Consider the following 20,130-nt stretch of genomic DNA (forward strand, 5'->3'; position numbering starts at 1 on the left):
ATCGCTTAATACTTCCGTTCACTGTAATGATGCCACGTGGGCCGGGCATCTTGAGTGTGAGGGAAGCGCAGTGCGGTATTGCATTAAAGCGGGCGAAAGCTTCGCGTCCGAGTAGTGCTTGATAGCCACTTTGGAATGGAGTGATGTGGAAGGTTAAATGTTCGCAACGGAAGTTATCGGGGAAGCCGTATATAACCTTTAGTAGCAGGGAGCCCATGCAATGAGCCCCTGGGCCTGGCGTTACTCCTTTAAAGGTAGTATTGCTATGGCAAATTTTTGTTGGGTCTATCCCCATTTCGCGGATTGTATCCTGGTATATCAGGTTTAGACTGCTGCCACCGTCCATCAGGACTCGTGTGAAGTGGTATCCGTCAATTATTGGGTCTAATACCAGGGCAGCCCATCCTGCACACCGGATACTTGCTGAGTAATCACGATGGTCGAAAGTGATCGGTTGAGACGACCAGTGGCAGGACTCCGCGGTGTTAGGCCCTTGGGCATATTTTTCTGGGAGTGCCGTTATGTTTCTTCCCTGGATCACGTGTAACACGTTTACTATTTTGACTTCTGGTGGAAATTTCTTTTGTTCCACAGTGTCTTGCTTGAGAGGCTCATCCTCGTCTTCGCTTGGTGTATCCTCCCCCTTGTGTACGGTGTTGAGCTTGCCAGACTGCTTGAAGACCCAACATTCTCTATGGGTATGATTAGCGGGTTTACTAGGGGTGCTATGGATCTGACACATTTGGTCCAGAATTTTGTTTAGGCTGGGCAGTTCATCTCTGGCGCCTTTAGAGGGCGGCTTTTGCTAACCTGGCCGAGAGCTTTTGAATCCGGCGTTTACTGCCGTTCTCTTCGTGCTGTCTTCTTTATTCTGGCGTTTTTTATTGCTGTTGCGCCGTGATTTTCTATTTCCATCTCTAACTTCGGATGTACTGGGGTCGCTGGTGCTGCATCTGGCTAGCCAGCTATCCTCGCCCGTGCAAAAGCGGGTCATGAGGCTTGTTAATGCTCCCATTGTTCTCGGCTTTTCTTGGCCGAGGTGTCTGGCAAGCCATTCGTCACGGACGCTATGCTTCAACGCTGCAAATGCTTCGGCGTTCGGACAGTCGATAATTTGGTTCTTTTTAGTAAGAAACATGTTCCAAAGCTTTCGGGCTAACTCTCCGGGCTGTTGAGTTATATGACTCAAATCATCCGCGTCCGGAGGTCGGACATAAGTCCCTTGAAAATTTGCCTGAAAGGCGTCTTCGAGCTATTCCCAACTTCCAATGGAGCTTTCGGGGAGGCTCTTAAGACAGTGCCGAGCTGGCCCTTTGATTTTGAGGGGTAAATACTTAATGGCGTGGAGATCATCTCCCCGAGCCATGTGGATATGGAGGATATAGTCCTCAATCCAGACCCCAGGGTCTGTTGTTCCATCGTATGCCTCGATGTTTACGGGTTTGAATCCCTCTGGAAATTCATGGTCCAGCACCTCATCGGTGAAACATAGGGGGTGTGCGGCACCCCGATATCTGGGTGTACCGCGTTGTTTGGATATTTGCTGTGTTGCATCGTATGCTGGAGCACGCTTGCGTGGTCCATAGATGGATCTGGTTTCGCCCTCCTTTTGATGCGAGCCCTCGCGTAGACCGCATATTGGCTTATGTGCGGCGTTGCTTGCCGCTTTATGTTGGCCGTGAGGTTGTCTATCTGGCCAGATGGATGTTTTAATTTTTGGTTGTGGGGGGTCTGAGGCATCCTCATCGAATTCAGGTAGGAACTTCCGCTTTGGGTAGCTCTTGGTGGGGCGATTGCCGCCGTAATTTGCTGCTGTGTTGAGTACTTTGCTCCATCTGATTTGGAGTGTGTCCTGCGCAGCCTTGAGCCTTTGCATCTGCTTTTTCAGACTCCTCGCGGTGGCAACAAGCCTTTGGCAGGCAATCTGCTGCTCCGGGTGCTTGTCCAGCGTTATGTTGTCCGGTCTATCATCTTTGACAGAATTGGTTTGTCCGCTTTGATTCTCTGTATTGCCGTGTGTAACGCCCTTGATGCGGCTATATCTCCCACGTGTCGAAGCACGACTTAGAGGCATAACCGCATTGAAAGCAATGTCGCAAGTGAGGTAATCTTCACACAACCCATGTAATACATAAGGGAAAGAGATACATAGTTGGCTTACAATCGCCACTTCACACAATAACATGAATAAAGCATTACAACATCCAAATACAATCAAGGTCCGACTACGGAACCAAAATAAAAGAAGAATCCCAAATGCCACACGGTCCCCGATCGACCCCAACTGGGCTCCACTACTGATCAACTAGAACGAAACAACACAAAGGACAAGATCTTCATCGAGCTCCTCCTGAGCTTGGTTGCGTCATCTGCATGGACTCATCGGCACCTGCAAGCTGGTTTTGGAAGTATCTGTGAGCCACATGGACTCAGCAATCTCACACCCTCGCGATTAAGACTATTTAAGCTTTTGGGTAAGGTAAAAGGTATGGGGTGGAGCTGCAGCAAGCGACTAGCATATATGGTGGCTAACATACGCAAATGAGAGCGAGAAGAGAAGGCAAAGCACGTTCGAGAAAGTATGATCAAGAAGTGATCCTAAAGCAACCTACGTCAAGCATAACTCCAACACCGTGTTCACTTCCTGGACTCCGCCGGAAAGAGACCATCACGGTTACACACGCGGTTGATGCATTTTAATTAAGGTCAACTTCAGGTTTTCTACAACCGGACGTTAACAAATTCCCATCTGCCCATAACCACGGGCACGGCTTTCGAAAGTTCAAATCCCTGCAGGGGAGTCCCAACTTAGCCCATGACAACCTCTCACGGTCAACGAAGCAATAGACCTCCTCCCGAGATATTCCGATCAGACTCGGTATCTCGGTTCTACAAGACACTTCGACAAGTTAAAACAAATCCAGCAACACCACCCAGATGTGCCGACAAATCCCGATAGGAGCTGCTCATATCTCGTTCTCAGGGCACACCGGATGAGCAAGACGTCGGGTAGGCCCAGAGTTGCCCCTGGTAACCCCGGACATCGCTCGGTTGGACCAACACTCAGAGGAGCACTGGCCCGGGGGGGTTAAAATAATGATGACCCTTGGGCGCGCGACCCCCAAGGGAAAAGAAAAGGCTAGGTGGCGAATGGTAAAACCAATGTTGGGCATTGCTGGAGGAGTTTTATTCAAGGCGAATTGTCAAGGGGTTCCCATTATTACCCAACCGCGTAAGGAACGCAAAATCCGGGAACATAACACCGATATGACGGAAATTAGGGCGGCAAGAGTGGAACAAAACACCAGGCATAAGGCCGAGCCTTCCACCCTTTACCAAGTATATAGATGCATTAATTAAATAAGAGGTATTGTGATATCCCAACAAGATAAACATGTTCCAACAAGGAACAACATCTCCATGTTCCAACAAGGAACAAACTTCAATCTTCACCTGCAACTAACAACGCTATAAGAGGGGCTGAGCAAAGCGGTAACATAGCCAAACAACGGTTTGCTAGGACAAGGTGGGTTAGAGGCTTGGTTCAACAATATGGGAGGCATGATAAGAAAGTGGTAGGTATCGCAGCACAGGCATAGCAAAAGAGCGAGCATCTAGCAAAGCAAAGATAGAAGTGATTTCGAGGGTATGGTCATCTTGCCTGAAATCCCGCAAGGAAGAAGAACGGGTCCATGAAGAAGATAAACGGACGTAGTCGAACGGATCCTCACAATGCAAAGTTACCGGAAACAACCCGAAGAAGCAACACCAGAAGGAAGCACACAACATAGTAAACAACCACCACATAACATGGCATGATGCACAATCAAGTATGATGCATGTCCGGTTTAATGAAGCATGGCATGGCAAAGTGCACAAGCAACCCTACAAATTAAGTGGAGCACAATATGCAACTCCATTGCATATTGACGGAACACCACATCAATTATTTAGTTCACTCTCGGTTAGGTACTCAACAATATTAAATGTTGGTTAACATGGCAAGAGGTGAAACATGAGTAAACTACACAATCTAAGCAATTTAAATGGGGCCGGATATAACAAACAACAATTCCGGTAAATCCCCATATGCATTTATCAATTTGGTGCAACAACAATTTAAACATTTTAATTGTTGTTATCATGATGCGGATGAAGTGAACAAGTTTTATGCAATTATTATTAAAAGTTGACAAGAGCATTAAGAAGAATTTGTCATCGTGGCGGAAACGAAAGGGGTGCCATGACAATGACAGCGGAAATGGTGCCACGACAACATTCCGGTTCCGATAGCTCACGGAGATACCGGCGCAAAAGGAAAAGTGACGGGAGCGTGACATGCGATAGAAGGTGGGGTGATCCCGGTAACCGGGTTCCCACGAGAACACGGCATGGAAACGGGGAACATGCAAGAAACATGTCGGGCACGGTGCAACCACAAGCATTTCATACAACATATGCTTTCGTCCACGGGCGGTCGTTTCGGGGTTATACCTTCGAAGCGTGTGTTATCGGAGCGGTTCGGGTCAAGCGGTGTAATCGTTCACGATCGTCGTGGGAAGTAGTGGTACTTGGCGATGGTAGAGTAAGTAGTTTGTTCACGCGACGGTATTCGAACTTGACGGTTCCGAGCTCTTCGAGGGTCGTCGTGGTACTCGGGGTCTTCGGACCCGCCGGTCTCGTTCTTGCGACGTTAGTTGAACTTGACATATCTGAGGGATCTGGGTGTCGCGGTACTTGGCGTTCTTGACAATTCTGAAGACGGCAGTAGATGTACTTGGTGCAATATGGTCTTCGAGTACTTGACGACTCCGGACGGGGCAACAAAACATAGTCGAACTTGACGTTTCGGTGTTGTAGTGGAACGAACGTCCGTGTAGCCTTGCCGGTGTAGGTACTTGACGGTATCCGTGCATAGAGGTACTTGGCAATTTCATGTAGACGAACTTGAGGTACTCCGGGGCAGAGGTCGCGACGTTGCAACGATGGTCTCGACGTATCCAGATCGGAACAAGGCCAAGTGGCCTCGGGCATCGCAGATCGAAGCAGCGGTCGCACTCATCCTCCCACGAGTAGGGACGAGGGCACCATGAAGACCTACGAGGAGCAGCAACAGCAAGGGCGTCGGGGAGGCCTAGCGCGGCGCCGGAGACGGAAACGGGTGGAGAACGAGGTTCCCCGGCAGCAGGGACAGCATCTGGCGACCCCTGGCCCGGTGGCTCGATGCAGGGCGCAAGAGGAGGCAAAAAAATGGCACTGCGGTGGCCTGTTGGTCTTGGATGGCGGCAACGAACAGGAGAAGGAGGACGGCAGCAGCGGGAAACGGCGGCCATGGGCCTCAGCAGCAGGGGCGCGGTCATGGCGGGGCTACGCTGTGGAAGAGGCGAGGTCGGGTCGAGGCGCAGGGGCCCTGTGGGCGCTGGAGGCAACGCCGGTCCTTGGGCGATGAGGCGATGATGAGGAGGCGGAGCAGAAAGGCGGCGGTGCGGCCTGGAGAAGGGAAGCAGAGGCCGGTGACGCGAGGGAAAATCACACGGCGACGGGTACCGACGAACAGAGGCGGGCGTCTGCAGGGCCGTTGCGCACGGAGAGGAGACTCGAGGGGATCGGGCACGGGGTGCGTTGCGGCGCTGGGAGAAGGAGGGATCGAGAGGAGGCGATGAGGGAGAGAGGAGTCGGGCTGTGCATGAGTTCTATCCTCTCTGGCGGCGTTGAGGGACGAGGAGGGAGCGAGGGGAAGGAAAACAGGGAGGCTAGGGTTCGGTAGACAGGGGCCAGATGGGCCTTCGGTGCAGATGGGCCTTAGAGGCCGGCGGCTGGGCCTTAGGCCACTTAGGTGGGGAGAGGGAAAAGGTCAGGAGGCCTGCTGGCTGTTGGGCTCCCTCCCTCTCTCTTACTCTTTTCAAAACAGAAAAAAAGAAAGAAAAAAGGAAGAAAAGAAAGGTTAGAGAAAGAGTTTGGGCACGGGGATAATTTTCACGGACTCGTAAAAATGTGCACGGTCCATAAAAAATAGGAGAGGCATGATTGCAAGGATTTAATTCAAAGTCATTTGAATTTAATTCAAATGGTTTGAACAAGGGCTAGGAATTAGAGTTGTCCAAAAATGTTCAGATTTTTGGTGGAGCTCTGGAAAATGACGAAAGAATATAAGCAAAGTTTGGGGACCAAACTTGAAGCGAGAAAAGGCATGTGATTATTTGCAAGTGTGTTAAGGTGAATTCCAAATAATTGGAATATTTACTATAGCTCTCTAAATATCGAGAGGATATGTTATAAAGAGAATCACCATGTGAATTCCCTCAGTTTAAATGGACTGAAATTCCATACGGTTTATTTAGTTGAGATGCAAAAGACTTATGACATGATGACATGATGACATGATGCAAAGCACAAGATGCGACAAACCAAAACGAATCACCCGACAACACTCGGAAACATGGAAGGCTTCTAAAGCTCCGGTCTTGGGGCGTCACAACACTCCACCACTACAAGAGGATCTTGTCCCGAGATCTAGAATGGCATCGGAGGGAAAACGGAAAAGAAAGAGAAGAGGTAAAACTAAGTTGCTTCTTTAACAAACGAGTGAGACCAAAGAACCTTGAAAAGGTTGAACACATTGAAAGAAAGAATACAACGGGGATGAACAAATTTGAAAGCCCTCCGTTCGTGAAGAGTAACGAGGAAGAACAAATTCGGACAGCACTCCGGTTGAAAAGAGATGCAAAGCTTGATAAGGCGAAGAGAACTTGAGCAAAAGGGCACAACACTCCGGTTAAATGGATAACCCAAGAAAAGAACATGATCTTATATGAAACGAGATGATGGTTGAAGAAAGCAACATCACAATGCCTCCGGAGCAGAAAAGACAATGGAATGGAATGAACGACGAGAAACAAGATCTTGAGGGAGCACGCTTACAAAAAATGGTAGAACGGAGTTGTTGGATATCAACAACGAAAAGCATAAACTTGATATGGTCTTATGGAATACATCTCAAATTATTAGGTGACAACCTGCCACTCGCGGAAAAGATTGGATTGATAAGAACAAGGAGACGAGAAACTTATTTCACCGGGAGGATAATTGAAGAACTTGGGTCATTTATAAGCACCATAAATAGCAACAATCCTTAGGGAAGGCTTTGGTGAAATATAACCCAAGATAATTCCAATGAAGAGATTGATGGATTTAAAATACCTCATTCTTAACAACATGTGAGTTATGAAACATGAACTCAAATTATTAAGAATGACATAATACCATCTCCAATGATACGAGAGAAAGAATTGCACTCTGGATTGGAAGATGAATAAAAACTTGAGCTCCTTAGAAAAGAATGTTGATGAACACTTCGAGAAGGAATTAAATCCTTGATGCACCACCATGTTGAGCCTTCGTGAAAACTCCGGTAAAAAGAAAGATCAAACGAAATGGAGGATGAAAAGAATAAGGTTGAAGCCATGCAATGATTTAAATGAATCTCCGTGGAGATGTAATTTAAAAAGGTTGGAACTCCGGGAAAAGAAAGATGAACAAAAGAAATCAAGAATTTTGATGAACCTCCGGAATAAGGAATTAATCACTTGGATGAAACAAGAATAAGAATTACATTATGCTTATCCTTCACCAATTAAATTGATGACAATCAACGGATTTAACATATTACTTATTCTCGTAGAAAAGATTAAGAGAGATATAACATAAACTTGAGAAGGTCTTCAACGAACCACCGGTAGGGTTGAAACAACGAATGAATTGATATGATAAACGAAGGAAGAGAAATCTTGAATGAACCACTGTAAGGATTTAAATGAACGAAGAAAAGATAAAGGAACACCGGGAAGAATTTACTAAATGAACGAAGATGCTTGAGAGAATTTATATACATGAGAACGAAGAGATCACGAGCTGATAAGAGAATACTTGAATGATGCACCGGTAAGATTTGGAGAACCATAGCTGAAAGCTGGGAATGAATAAATTCTGAGATGATGGGCTCCGGAGAAACAAACTGAAAAGAATCTTGAATTGCTCCGGATAGGTGAAAAGAATACTCACAAACAAAACAATTATGAGAGGATGACATTAAGCTAGAACCACGAATCTTTGATAGAACGAAACAAGATTCAAGGGAAAACTCTTCTTCGGTCTTCAAATGTAGAGAATCACGACGAGGAATACCACCAAATAGTTGAGATACTCCAGGATGAGAAGAATAGAAAAGTTGAACCAATGATGAAAAGAATTGAAAGATCTTGGAGAAAAGCATATGGCTGATGATGAATCATTCTTATGTCAAACTTGGAAAAGAATTTGAGAATAACTCCGGGAGAATAAGAAGAGTCAGGTAAGATCCTGGGAAAAGACATGTGGGTTAGGGCCCACTGAAAAAAACACCATTGAAAAGATTACTTGAGAAGGAGAATGCACCGGTTGAATAAAAAGGCTTGAATGATATAACATCCTCGAAATAGCTTGAATGAAAGAAGAGTGGAAACACGAATCTTCGAGATATCTTGAGCACTCTGGAACAAATGGATAGCGAGAGGTGAATGAATATGAGGTGCACCAGCAAGAGAAAACATTTGGAACAAGGAAAAGATATGATCGACAAGGCTTGACTTGAATCCACCGGAGAAGAAAAGAACGAAGAATGATAAACTAGAAGCTCCGTTAGGATCTTCATGAGAATCACCGGATAAGAATATTGAAGGAAAAAGAATGGAGAGGCTTCTCATCAATAAGATGATACTAGATTAAGAAATCTAAGTCATCGAAGAAAAGGGTGGGTGGGCGGGAAAACAAAGACAACTTGGAACGCATGAAACAAACACCGTTGAGAAGAACTGATACTTTATCTTTCGGATGTTGAAATATTCGGATCCGCTTGAAGAGAAAACACGCCGGTTGAAAAGAATTAACATGACAATCTCGATTATCATGAAGGATTGGTATACACGTCGGAGTATGAGAACACCGTTTAGAGAAGGTATGGAATCAACATTTGACTTCGAAGCAACTCGAATACCACAACTCAAAACAAAACAAAGGATTGGCTTCCAGAGTAAGCCGGAACAAACATATGATAGATATTTCATCCGAAGTTTTCGTGGTGGGGCCTACACGGGCTTGATCGTACAGCACCATCTTGTACAAGGCAGTGCACATGACATGCAAAGCATCCCCGAGTCGGCATAGCCAAGGACTCCTTAAGACACAACGAGACCACTGTAAAACCGACTGTGAATAGACGGACCACTAGACGTCGAACCCCAATTTCATATCATACACCTGTTGGAAAGATATCCTAAGAGCTACTTGAATTCCCACTTATGAAACTCCCGAAACTTTCCGGTTATGCAATCAGGTGTTGGGGATACAGGGGAAGCATAATATCTCACCCAAAACTAACAAATCCTACATCCAGCTGTATCCATCCTTCAACACATAACCAAGAAACCTTTGGAAATCGTCTACCTCAACCTTCAAAAAGCATCCGTTATACGAGTTGTGGCAATACTCCCGAACTCCCGCCCCAGTAGTGGGTGGCGTCGAGGTTATCTCACCAACAACTGCATAAAAGAGATTTTCGATGTCGGCGAAACAAAACTCAGGTATTCCAGAACTGGAACGATAAAATTGTGACGACTACACCTTGGAGCTCAACTCCCCGGGACACTGCCACAACCCCTAAATGACAGGAGGCACCAAGAACAATGTTCTCGTCACAAATCCATCGAAACGATTCCAAGATACCCGCGTGATCCTAAAAAAAAATTTTTAGTGAAATTTGAGAAGAGAAGAGTCAAAACTCTACGTCAGGATGCCTTACCAAAGCGATGAAGGGACTGGGGAATAAAAAGAATTCCTAAACTCTCTGATATATAATTCCTAAAAGACTCAAAACATTTTTTTCTAGACTCAACAATGGCTGCTAATTCGATCAAGCAGTGGGGGCTCCTAAGGTCAGGGAAGGCTCTGATTACCAACTTGTAACGCCCTCGATGCGTCTATATCTCCCACGTGTCGAAGCACGACTTAGAGGCATAACCGCATTCAAAGCAATGTCACAAGTGAGGTAATCTTAACACAACCCACGTAATACATAAGGGAAAGAGATACATAGTTGGCTTACAATCGCCACTTCACACAATAACATGAATAAAGCATTACAACATCCAAATACAATCATGGTCCGACTACGGAACCAAAATAAAATAAGAATCCCAAATGCGACACGGTTCCCGATCAACCCCAACTGGGCTCCACTACTGATCAACTAGAACGAAACAACACAAAGGACAAGATCTTCATCGAGCTCCTCCTCAGCTTGGTTGTGTCATCTGCATGGACTCATCGGCACCTGCAAGCTGGTTTTGGAAGTATCTGTGAGCCACGGGGACTCAGCAATCTCACACCCTCGCGATCAAGACTATTTAAGCTTTTGGGTAAGGTAAAAGGTATGGGGTGGAGCTGCAGCAAGCGACTAGCATATATGGTGGCTAACATACGCAAATGAGAGTGAGAAGAGAAGGCAAAGCACGTTCGAGAAAGTATGATCAAGAAGTGATCCTAAAGCAACCTACGTCAAGCATAACTCCAACACCGTGTTCACTTCCCGGACTCCGCCGGAAAGAGACCATCACGGTTACACACGCGGTTGATGCATTTTAATTAAGGTCAACTTCAGGTTTTCTACAACCGGACGTTAACAAATTCCCATCTTCCCATAACCGCGGGCATGGCTTTCGAAAGTTCAAATCCCTGCAGGGGAGTCCCAACTTAGCCCATGACAACCTCTCACGGTCAACGAAGCAATAGACCTCCTCCCGAGATATTCCGATCAGACTCGGTATCTCGGTTCTACAAGACACTTCGACAAGTTAAAAAAATCCAGCAACACCACCCAGATGTGCCGACAAATCCCGATAGGAGCTGCACATATCTCGTTCTCAGGGCACACCGGATGAGCAAGACGCCGGGTAGGCCAGCCCAGAGTTGCCCCTGGTAGCCCCGGACATCGCTCGGTTGGACCAACACTCAGAGGAGCACTGGCCCGGGGGGGTTAAAATAATGATGACCCTTGGGCGCTCGACCCCCAAGGGAAAAGAAAAGGCTAGGTGGCGAATGGTAAAACCAATGTTGGGCATTGCTGGAGGAGTTTTATTCAAGGTGAACTGTCAAGGGGTTCCAATTATTACCCAACCGTGTAAGGAACGCAAAATCCGTGAACATAACACCGATATGACGGAAACTAGGGCGGCAAGAGTGGAACAAAACACCAGGCATAAGGCCGAGCTTTCCACCCTTTACCAAGTATATAGATGCATTAATTAAATAAGAGGTATTGTGATATCCCAACAAGATAAACATGTTCCAACAAGGAACAACATCTCCATGTTCCAACAAGGAACAAACTTCAATCTTCACCTGCAACTAACAACGCTATAAGAGGGGCTGAGCAAAGCGGTAACATAGCCAAACAACAGTTTCCTAGGACAAGGTGGGTTAGAGGCTTGGTTCAACAATATGGGAGGCATGATAAGCAAGTGGTAGGTATCGCAGCACAGGCATAGCAAAAGAGCGAGCATCTAGCAAAGCAAAGATAGAAGTGATTTCGAGGGTATGGTCATCTTGCCTGAAATCCCGCAAGGAAGAAGAACGGGTCCATGCAGAAGATAAACGGACGTAGTCGAACGGATCCTCACAATGCAACGTTACCGGACACAACCCGAAGAAACAACACCGGAAAGAAGCACACAACATAGTAAACAACCACCACATAACATGGCATGATGCACAATCAAGTATGATGCATGTCCGGTTTAATGAAGCATGGCATGGAAAAGTGCACAAGCAACCCTACAAATTAAGTGGAGCACAATATGCAACTCCGTTGCATATTGACGGAACACCACATCAATTATTTAGTTCACTCTCGGTTAGGTACTCAACGATAATAAATGTTGGTTAACATGGCAAGAGGTGAAACATGAGTAAACTACACAATCTAAGCAATTTAAATGGGGTCGGATATAACAAACAACAATTCCGATAAATCCCCATATGCATTTATCAATTTGGTGCAACAACAATTTAAACATTTTAATTGTTGTTATCATGATGCGGATGACGTGAACAAGTTTTATGCAATTATTATTAAAAGTTGACAAGAGCATTAAGAAGCATTTGTCATCGTGGCAGAAACAAAAGGGGTGCCACGACAATGACAGCGGAAATGGTGCCACGGCAACATTCCTGTTCCGATAGCTCATGGAGATACCGGCGGAAAAGGAAAAGTGCCGGGAGCGTGACATGCGATAGAAGGTGGGGTGATCCCGGTAACCGGGTTCCCATGAGAAGACAGCATGGCAACGGGGAACATGCAAGAAACACGTTGGGCACGGTGCAACCACGAGCATTTCATACAACATATGTATTCGTCCACGGGCGGTCGTTTCGGGGTTATACCTTTGAAGTGTGCGTTATCGGAGCGGTTCGGGTCAAGCGGTGTAGTCGTTCACGATCGTCGTGGGAAGTAGTGGTACTCGGCGATGGTAGAGGAAGTAGTTTGTTCACGCGATGGTATTCGAACTTGACGGTTCCGAGCTCTTCGAGGGTCGTCGAGGTACTCGGGGTCTTTGGACCCGCCGGTCTCTTTCTTGCGACGTTAGTTGAACTTGACATATCTGAGGGATCTGGGTGTCGCAGTACTTGGCGTTCTTGACAATTCCGAAGACGGCGGTAGATGTACTTGGTGCAATATGGTCTTTGGGTACTTGACGACTCCGGACGGGGCAACAAAACATAGTCGAACTTCACGTTTCGGTGTTGTAGTGGAACGAACGTCCGTGTAGCCTTGCCGGTGTAGGTACTTGACGGTATCCGTGCGTAGAGGTACTTGGTAGTTTCATGTAGACGAACTTGAGGTACTCCGGGGCAGAGGTCGTGACGTTGCAACGATGGTCTCGGCGCATCCAGATCGGAACAAGGCCAAGTGGCCTCGGGCATCGCAGATCGAAGCAGCGGTCGCACTCATCCTCCCGCAAGCAGAGACAAGGGCACCATGAAGACCTACGAGGAGCAGCAATAGCAAGGGCGTCGGGGAGGCCTAGCGCGGCGCCGGAGACGGAAACGGGTGGAGAACGAGGTTCCCCGGCAGCAGGGACGACATCTGGTGACCCCTGGCCCGGTGGCTCGATGCAGGGCGCGAGAGGAGGCAAAAAAATGGCGCTGCGGTGGCCTGTTGGTCTTGGACGGCGGCAATGAACAGGAGAAGGAGGAGGGCAGCAGCGGGCAATGGCGGCCATGCGCCTCAGCAGCAGGGGCGCGGTCATGGCGGGGCTACGCTGTGGAAGAGGCGAGGTCGGGTCGAGGCGCAGGGGCCCTGTGGGCGCTGGAGGCGACGCCGGTCCTCGGACGATGAGGCGATGATGAGGAGGCGGAGCAGAAAGGCGGCGGTGCGGCCTAGGGAAGGGAAGCAGAGGCCGGTGGTGCGAGGGAACATCACACGGCGACGGGTAACGACGAACGGAGGCGGGCGTCTACAGGGCCATCGCGCACGGAGAGGAGACTCGAGGGGATCGGGCACGGGGTGCATTGCGGCGCTGGGAGAAGGAGGGATCGAGAGGAGGCGACGAGGGAGAGAGGTGTCGAGTTGCGCGTGCGTTCTATCCTCTCTGGCGGCATTGAGGGACGAGGTGGGAGCGTGGGGAAGGAAAATAGGGAGGCTAGGGTTCGGTAGACAGGGGCCAGATGGGCCTTCGGTGTGCAGATGGGCCTTAGAGGCCGGCGGCTGGGCCTTAGGCCACTTAGGTGGGGAGAGCGAAAAGGTCAGGAGGCCTGCTGGCTGTTGGGCTCCCTCCCTCTCTCTTACTCTTTTCAAAACAAAAAAAAGAAAGAAAAAAGGAAGAAAAGAAAGGTTAGAGAAAGAGTTTGGGCACGGGGATAATTTTCACGGACTCGTAAAAATGTGCACGATCCATGAAAAATAGGAGAGGCATGATTGCAAGGATTTAATTCAAAGTCATTTGAATTTAATTCAAATGGTTTGAACAAGGGCTAGGAATTAGAGGTGTCCAAAAATGTTCGGATTTTTGGTGGAGCTCCGGGAAATGACGAAAGAATATAAGCAAAGTTTGGGGACCAAACTTGAAGCGAGAAAAGGCATGTGATTATTTGCAAGTGTGTTAAGGTGAATTCCAAATAACTGGAATATTTACTATAGCTCTCTAAATATCGAGAGGATATGTTATAAAGAGAATCACCATGTGAATTCCCTCAGTTTAAATGGACTGAAATTCCATACGGTTTATTTAGTTGAGATGTAGAAGACTTATGACATGATGACATGATGACATGATGCAAAGCACAAGATGCGACGAACCAAAATGAATCACCCGACAACACTCGGAAACATGGAAGGCATCTGAAGCTCCGGTCTTGGGGCGTCACACCGTGGTCCGGCAGTGGTTCGCCCTGCTCCAACGCTGGGTCTGTATGATCGTTATTTCTGCCGAGGCGGGATTTGGGGCGGCGCTTGCGCCGCCGCTTTGACTGCTTCTCGAGGGAACAAGCGTCCTTCTGTTCCTCATCGTCGTCTTCTTTTGGTGTGTCCACCATGTATACGTCATATGATGAGGTGGACGTCCAGCGCCCTATAGGTGCTAGTTCATATTCGTCTCCTACATCGTCGTCCATACTGTCGATGTCTTCGGAGTCGAAGTCGAGCATGTCGGTTAAATCATCGATAGTGGCTACGATGTGGGTGGTGGGTGGGTGTCGAATTTCTTCGTCGTCCGCATCCCAATCCTGTCGGCCATGATCCGGCCAGGGCTCTCCTGACAAAGAGAGAGACCTTAGTGAATTCAGAATGTCGCCGAAGGGCGAGTGTTGAAAGATATCCGCGGCGGTGAATTCCATGATCGGCGCCGAATCGGATTCGATTGGCAGGGGCGCGGATGGTTCGGAGTCCGGAAAAGAGTCCAGCACCTTGGAGTCACGGGCTGCGCAGAGGGTTAGGCTGGTGTTCGGCTCGATCACCGTTGAGACTGCAGCCCCCGAGGCGGTGTCTAACCACCCGTCCTCGACTGGCGCGGTTGGCTCCGAGCTAGGGGTCGGAGCTGATGCGGGCGCAGCCTCTGGGGTACTGTTCGGCGGCAGAGCTAGGTCATACCCATCGCGATAGTGCGGCGCGCCCGGCTGTGGCTCGGATCCGTCGAAGATCAAGTCTCCGCAGATGTCGGCTGTGTAGTTCAAACTTCCAAATCTGACCTGATGGCCAGGGGCGTAGCTTTCAATCTGCTCTAGATGGCCAAGCGAATTAGCCCGCAGTGCAAAGCCGCCGAATACGAAGATCTGTGTGGGGAGAAAAGTCTCACCCTGGATCGCATCGCTATGGATGATAGTAGGAGCCATCACGCCTAACGGCGACGACACAGAGGAACTCTCAATGAAAGCACCAATGTCGGTGTCAAAACCGGCGGATCTCGGGTAGGGGGTCCCGACCTGTGCGTCTAGGCCGGATGGTAACAGGAGGCAGGGGACACGATGTTTTACCCAGGTTCGGGCCCTCTTGATGGAGGTAAAACCCTACGTCCTGCTTGATTGATATTGATGATATGGGTAGTACAAGAGTAGATCTACCACGAGATCAGAGAGGCTAAACCCTATAAGCTAGCCTATGGTATGATTGTATGTTATGGTTGTTGTCCTACGGACTAAAACCCTTCGGTTTATATAGACACCGGAGAGGGTTAGGGTTACACAAGTTTGGTTACAAAGGAGGAGATATCCATATCCGAATTGCCTAGCTTGCCTTCCATGCCCAGTAGAGTCCCATCCGGACACGAGACGAAGTCTTCAATCTTGTATCTTCATAGTCTAACAGTCCGGCCAATGGAGATAGTCCGGCTGTCCGGAGACCCCCTAATCCAGGACTCCCTCACCTAAGCTTGGGGGAGTACGTATTTCTCACCGACATTACATTTATGTTCACACACACTCATTGCTAGATGTCGATGCTCATACTTTTTCACTGTAATATCCATGCTAGTTTATTTTCTTTTTCCTGCTTTCTTCTTCTGTGTTTGTTAAACCTTAAGAAAAACCAAAAAATTAGTAGTAGTTTATTTTTCTGTTGTAGTAGTAATAATTAAAAAGAAAACCCAAAAATATTTCCCATTCTTCTTTTGCTTGTTGGGAGCTTTCCCATGTAAATAGTTTTATTTCTTTTCTTTTCTTTGGGGGTCAGTAGGAGAAGACCATAATTAAATTGTTGAAGTGGCTCTTATATGCATCTTTGTTGAATTAACCCAGAGCCCATATTGCCTTGTCTTCTCCTGTTTGTTGAATGCTCACAGATTCCAGCTAAGTCCAATGCACGTACACTCTTATTATTATTCACACCGTTCGGTCATGCAAGTGAAAGGCAATTATGATGATATATGATGGACTGACTGAGATGAGAAAAGCTGGTATAAACTCGACCTCTTTTGTTTTTGTAAACATGATGAGTCCCTCTTTCTTGATTCGGCTTATTATGAATAAACATGTTTGCAATGACAATTAGAGATCATAGTTGCCTGTGCCATGCTTGATTAGCTATGAGTTATAATGATTTACCTTGTGTGCCAACATGCTATTGGGATGATTATGATGTGGTATGATGGGGTGGTATCCTCCTTTGAATGATTTAAGTGACTTGACTTGGCACATGTTCACGCATGTAGTTGAAAAAAAATCAACATAGCCTTCACGATATTTATGTTCATGGTGGATTATATCCTACTCATGCTTGCATCCAATGTTTATTAATTTTAATGCATGTACATGGCTGTTGTCGCTCTCTAGTTGGTCGCTTCCCAGCCTTTTGCTAGCCTTCACCTGTACTAAGTGGGAATACTGCTTGTGCATCCAATCCCTTAAACCCCAAAGTTATTCCAGATGAGTCCACTATACCTTCCTATATGCAGTATCTACCTGCCGTTCCAAGTAAATTTGTATGTGCCAAACTCTAAACCTTCAAATAAACATTCTATTTTGTATGCTCGAATAGCTCATGTATCAACCAAGGTTGTGCTTATCTTCCGTGTTAGGCGGGTTATTCTCAAGAGGAGTGGACTCCGTTCTTCACTCACGAGAAAATGGTTGGTCACCAGGATGCCCAGTCCCATGCTTTATGCAAACTAAATCAAAATTAATTGCAAACAAAACTCCCCCTAAGACCTGATGTATGTTGGAGGCACTCGTTGTTTCGAGCAAGCCATGGATTGATGCTTGTTGGTGGAGGGGGAGTATAAACTTTACCGTTCTGTTTGGGAACCGCCTATAATGTGTTTAGTATGGAAGATATCGCCATCTCTTAGTTGTTACGTTGACAATGAAAGTATACCGCTCAAAATACAATTTATCTCTATTTCAAAACCGAGCTCTGGCACCTCTACAAATCCCTGCTTCCCTCTGCGAAGGGCCTATCCATTTACTTTTATGTTGAGTCATCACCCTCTTATTAAAAAGCACTAGCTGGAGAGCACAACCGTCATTTGCATTCATCACTATTAATTTATATTGGGTGTGACTATGATTGGATCTCTTTTACCATGAATTACAATGTCTAGTCAGTCCTTGATCTTTAAAGGTGCTCTGCATTTATGTTTTGCGGTCTCAGAAAGGGCTAGCGAGATACCATCTTGTTATATCATATTATGATTGTTTTGAGAAAGTGTTGTCATCTGAGATTTATTATTATGGCTTGCTAGTTGATTATGCTATTGATATGAGTAACTATGAGACCTGAGAATTATTGCAAATGTGGTTAGTTATGATCTATGCTGAAAACCTGAATGCTGGGTTGACATAGTTACAACAACAAGAGCAAATAGAGTTTGTAAAAGTTTTTCTTTCTTTCTTTCAGGTTGTCAACTGAATTGCTTGAGGACAAGCAAGGGTTTAAGCTTGGGGGAGTTGATACGTCTCCGTCGTATCTACTTTTCCAAACACTTTTGCCCTTGTTTTGGACTCTAACTTGTATGATTTGAATGGAACTAACCCGGACTGACGTTGTTTTCAGCAGAATTGCCATGGTGTTGTTTTATGTGCAGAAAACAAATATTCTCGGAATGACCTGAAACTCCACGGAACATCTTAGAAAAAATAATAAAAAATCCTCGCCAAAGATGAAGACCAGGGGGCCCACACCCTTCTCACGAGGGTGGGGGCGTGCCCCCCTACCTCGTGGGCCCCCTGGATATCCTCCGACGCCAACTCCAACTCTATATATTTGCTTTCGGAGAGAAAAAAATCAGAGAGAAGAAATCATCGCGTTTTACGATACGGAGCCGCCGCCAAGCCCTAAAACCTCTCAGGAGGGCTGATCTGGAGTCCGTTTGGGGCTCCGGAGAGGGGGATTCGTCGCTGTCGTCATCATCAACCATCCTCCATCACCAATTTCATGATGCTCACCGCTGTGCGTGAGTAATTCCACCGTAGGCTTGCTGGATGATGATGGGTTGGATGAGATTTATCATGTAATCAAGTTAGTTTTGTTAGGGTTTGATCCCTAGTATCCACTATGTTCTGAGATTGATGTTGCTATGACTTTGCTATGCTTAATGCTTGTCACTAGGGCCTGAGTGCCATGATTTCAGATCTGAACCTATTATGTTTTCATGAATATATGTGAGTTCTTGATCCTATCTTGCAAGTCTATAGTCACCTACTATGTGTTATGATCCAGCAACCCCGAAGTGACAATAATCGGGACCACTCCCGGTGATGACCATAGTTTGAGGAGTTCATGTATTCACTATGTGCTAATGCTTTGTTCCGGTTCTCTATTAAAAGGAGGCCTTAATATCCCTTAGTTTCCAATAGGACCCCACTGCCACGGGAGGGTAGGACAAAAGATGTTATGCAAGTTCTTTTCCATAAGCACGTATGACTATATACGGAATATATGCCTACATTACATTGATGAATTGGAGCTAGTTCTGTGTCGCCCTATGTTATGACTGTTACATGATGAACCGCATCCGACATAATTATCCATCACTGATCCGGTGCCTATGAGTTTTCCATATACTGGTTTACGCTTATTTACTTTCCCGCTGCTACTGTTACAATCACTACAAAATACCAAAAACATTACTTTTGTTGTCTTTACTTTTGTTGCCACTACCACCACTATCATATTACTTTGCTACTAAACACTTTGCTACAGATACTAAGTTTCCAGGTGTGGTTGAATTAAAAACTCAGCTGCTAATACTTGAGAATATTCTTTGGCTCCCCTTGTGTCGAATCAATAAATTTGGGTTGAATACTCTACCCTCGAAAGCTGTTGCGATCCCCTATACTTGTGGGTTATCACTCGTCGTGCGCGGTGCGCCGCCCTTTTGCGTTGTCAACGTCGTCAAAAACCGAGAGGAACAAGGAGATGATTGTACATGGAGAGGATGGCAGTAGGGACCCACCAGCGTCATGGCAGTACGCAAGCAAGTGCCTCTATAGTACAAGCCCAAAAATATGGTTCCTCCTAATGGTTGGACATCTGGGGATCACGCCATTGTCAACGTAGTCGGAGAATTACACTACGAGCGGCTGACATCAGGGACCCAGCAAGTCGTGCAGTTTTTTTAGGAACAAGCAGTTGTTATTTATACTAGTTTTAGCGACGGATCAGGGTAACAACGGGGCTGTGCGGGGGATGTGGCCCGTCTAGCCAGGGTTTTATTTATGTTTACCACATCATGAGCCCAGTTGTGTTTTTTTCTTGCTGAAAATGGCTAGCCCAGTTCTATTTTTTTAAAGAAATACCCAAACAAGGCCTACTTGCTTCATTGGCCCTGCTGGGCTGCAAATCTTTCAAGACGAGGAGAGTTTCATTCGGTTTGCCCAGAAATGGGCTGTACATTTTTAGAACACATCAAACCGGAAATTAGTTTCAATTTTTTTCATTACAAGATCTTAAATTCCATTGATTTTTATGCGTGGAAAATTATTTGGATTTTATATTTATATAAATTATTTTTCAAAATAGTTTGAATGTGAATCGATATTTCTAGATTAAAAACAGTTGACCGCACCGAAATATGCAAAATTTCGTATACTTTTTAACCGTGGCCACAA

This window comes from Triticum urartu, chromosome 2A, assembly GCF_056163025.1.
Source record: "Triticum urartu cultivar PI428250 chromosome 2A, HENAU_Tu73, whole genome shotgun sequence".
In the NCBI taxonomy this organism is placed as follows: domain Eukaryota; kingdom Viridiplantae; phylum Streptophyta; class Magnoliopsida; order Poales; family Poaceae; genus Triticum; species Triticum urartu.